Genomic DNA, 3,951 nt, shown 5'->3' on the forward strand with positions numbered 1-3,951 from the left:
GAAGGTTTTTTTTTTTTTTTTTTTTTTTTTTTTTTTTTTTTTTTTTTTTTAAATTGTTAGTCATGTGAAACAAACCGAGTATTGATCAATAATACAGGCTGGGCAGCTCTGAGAGAGTTTGATGCTAATCTTTGCAGAACTCAAGAACATACTCCATAAAGTACAGCTGAAAAGATCACGAAAACCTTGGAACCTTCAAGGAGAGAGAAGGGTGACTTGGAGTACGTATGGAGAGAATTAAAAACCTGTCACCTTGGTTTCCACTTGTGGGGAATAAAGGGAAGGTATTAACTGAGCTGCTGACTAATCAAGCATGAAGGTTTCTGGGAAGCTGTTTTGTTTTTTTTTTTTAATTTCACCTGGAATTAATAGTCCCCTCTGGAGTCAGATTTTCTTTCCCTTCACCTGTCCTCATGCATGAGTCCACATTGGATTCCTCAGAATAAGGGTGGGCCCATTTACTGCTGGAGCAAAGTAGAAGGTTGTGGTCCTTTGCTATCACATGGTGATGGTGGTAGTTTCTGTAGCAGGTAATTAAGGAGATGCACACTTTTGTGTAGCCCTGACAGAGAGAAGATGAAAGCTGCTATTCCTTTTAGTACGCTTTTTGAGAACTACCAGAAACCTAAACTTTCTCTCCTAGAGAAGAAAATTTGGAATTTAAATAAGGCTACATTTCTTCCTAGGAAACAAGCACAGGAAGGGCATATGGATCCGAGCATCCAGGGTGGTTCTTGGGTGATGAGACAAATAAGCATTGATGCCTGGAAGGCAGAAATCACACTGTGACATCAAATGTTTCATCAAGCAAACAGCAAGGAGCTCTTCAGGCTGTGTTCTCTAGACCCAAAAATGTCCTCTGTGGTTTGGCTGACAAATGGAATCTCTTTAGAAAACATGCAAAAGGGTATCTCAGCTATCCATGAACGATTCAGTCTAGGACAAAGAACTAACAGTTCCAAAATAGAGGTCTGTTGGTCTGTTTCACGTCATCCTGTCATCCTATCTCTCCCTGTCCTTGTCTGCAGTGGAAGTTAATGTAATCATACCAGATGTTTAATGTGAACAAGTGATTTCCAAATGTAGAAACACCACTGATGTACTTAGAGGGAAAAACAGTGGCAGGGTGTTAGAGCATCTCATCAGAGGTGAAAATCACCCACTTGGAAACCTACCATGTGCCTGTTGTGAGTTCTAAGAGTGTATCAGAAAGCTGATTTTACCATCTGTTGTGAAAGATTATCTGCAATGAGGGCTGCTAGGAAGTCAGCCTACTGATCTCACAAGTATATGACTTCTTATTCCACTTCAAAAGTGGGGAACTTGACAAGTTTCTTGTCTGCCTTTTGATGTTGATTCTATAGATTAATTAGTTCAGGAAAAAGTCTTTCATATACATTAGACTGGTATCATTGAGTTCTGATCTCTTCTGTTGTTCTTTAACTGACACTCTGGCTTGCCAGTGTCGGCTGCTACATTCTGATACAGTGAAGTCGAAGGAATCTAGTGGCCAAGAGTTGTAGTTTAGAAACAACCCATCTGAATACTGCTTTTACCACTTTGATACCTGAAAAGATCGTCCCTGTTTCTAAAACCTGAAAACAACATATAGAGAAATACTGTAGAAACCAATGCTAGTGGCTTAACTAGGAAAAGCAAGTAGACTCATCAACAGTCCTTTCGAAACGAGACCTAAACAATTTTTTCCAGTTTCAATTTTCATAGACATTTTTAAAAAATTAAACACACCTTGTCACCCAGTGCTAGCAAAAACTGTAAAGAGCAAAACCAAAGTTTTTGATGTTAGTCTTATTTTTGTAAGCAGGGTATACTATAGTCATGGCCCATATGGAACACACAGGCAGCCGGTTTTCTGCTACCTGAGCCTTGGAGAAGATGAAAAGGAAGGGCTGTCTGCTGTGCTGCCCTTTGAAAAGGTCCAAAGCAGACATGAGAACACACAGCAGAAGTCACCTTCTCCTTCTGATGACCACCTTTCAAAAGGCTTAATAGAATCACCAAATGTCACAGTCAGCTATTGGCCAGTGGAAAATTGTCTGGGCCTGTATATGTTGGAGGAACTCAGATAGAAAAGGACTTGTAAACAGCATGGAAACCTCAACATCTGCTGTCTCAAGCACTTGCAAGAGGCTACAATTCAGGTGTTACGGGATGACTTAACTGCACGGACATTTGGGGGCTGACTTGTGTTGTGATTATTCCAATTGTGGGCTTTGGAGAAGCAGAGGGATGGTTTTCAGTTGTGTGGGTGTTAAGTCTACGGATTGGGAATTTACCACTGAAATCGATCGTTCAAAGTGTGACTTCATAGTAGGGCCAGCTCCTCCTAAGTTGTCCTTTTGTTTTTCACATAAAATACATCTGGTACTTTTTACTTGTGAAGTTGTACTATGTCCATGAAAATGGTTAAATGAGAAGGCCCTCAAGATTCATTTAATAGCTGAAAAGCAATTTTTAAAATAGAATAGGACGCATTTAACATGGAATGATGTGACCTAGGGAACTTTTTATAGAGCGCTTACATACTGTAATTGGGGAGAATTTTGCCTTCTATTTCCATTGAACAGTAGCAAACTGGTGGTGGTTTTATAAAATTAACATTATAGTATGTTATATAAATAAATGTTATATAAAATGACATTAAAGTATAACTGTGAAAAATTAAAGACTTGGAGTTATCCACAACCTTTATGTGCAATAAGGAAAACTGCAGTAGGCCCCCAAAGTGCTGTCTTTCCCTAGCATTTTACTCAATGTTTGCCTTTGTGTATGTTTAGATTGTTATTGTAAAGCTAGCCGTGTGTGTTCCTGCCCTTTACTGATATTTAACACATTTTCTCAAAGCTTTTTTTTTTTTTTTTAACAAAACTCAAAATAAAACAACTAACTGGCTGAGCTAATTTTGTTTTGTATTTTAAAGTATCTGTTGGTAGAAGGCTGTAGTGCGATACTATTCTTAGTCTGTTTCCCTCACTGAGAGGTTCTATTCTGGGTGTAACTATTCCTCTCCAGCTTTCTTTAGGCCTGGGGTTGGCAAACTACAGCTGGCCCCTGAACCAAGTCCAGCCCACTGCCTTTTTTTGTAAATAAAGTTTTATTGGCATGACTAGGCTCATTGATTTGCTTACTGTCTGTGGCTGCTTTCCTGCTACAATGACAAAGCTGAGGAGCTGCAACAGAGATCATATGGCCCATAAAAACTAAACTGTTTACTATCTGGGCCTTAACAGAAGTTTCTGCCAGCCTGTGATTTAGATGCTTGAAGAAATTCAGTTTTAAAATAGGGCTGGGCACAGTGGCTCACACCTGTAATCCCAGCACTTTGGGAGGCCAAGGTGGGCGGATCACCTGAGGTCAAGAGTTCAGGACCAGCCTGGCCAACATGGTGAAAGCCCATCTCTACTAAAAATACAAAAATTAGCCAGGCATGGTGGCATGCACCTGTAGTCCCAGCTACTCGGGAGGCTGAGGCAGGAGAATCACTTGAACCCGGGAAGTGGAGGTTGCAGTGAGCCAAGATTGCGCCACTGCACTCTAGCCTGGGTGACACAGCAAGACTCTGTCTCAAAAAAAAAGGATGTAAAAATCACAGCAACAGATTTTTGAGACTTTCTAAAATGTGCATTAGGGTTAAAAGATATACTTTAAATCTAGCCTCTGCCTGTGACTCCTCCTTGCCTGTAACCATCTTTAACAGGCTTTGAATGTAGAATCCTGAAAAAGGCATTACCAACTGTTGGCAACGTCAACTAGTAAGACTGAAGTAAGTGGATTTGACATTGCAGTTTAATGCTTAGGTTCGTACTGGATAATTGCTGAAATTCTTAAACCCAATATACAGTTTCTTCCACAGTCTTCATATTCCTCTGTATGTAGACTAGCTTTTACCCAAACCATGCAATTGAACTGCATCCAAACAAAACAAATCCT

This window comes from Rhinopithecus roxellana, chromosome 7 (assembly GCF_007565055.1).
Source record: "Rhinopithecus roxellana isolate Shanxi Qingling chromosome 7, ASM756505v1, whole genome shotgun sequence".
Lineage (NCBI taxonomy): Eukaryota > Metazoa > Chordata > Mammalia > Primates > Cercopithecidae > Rhinopithecus > Rhinopithecus roxellana.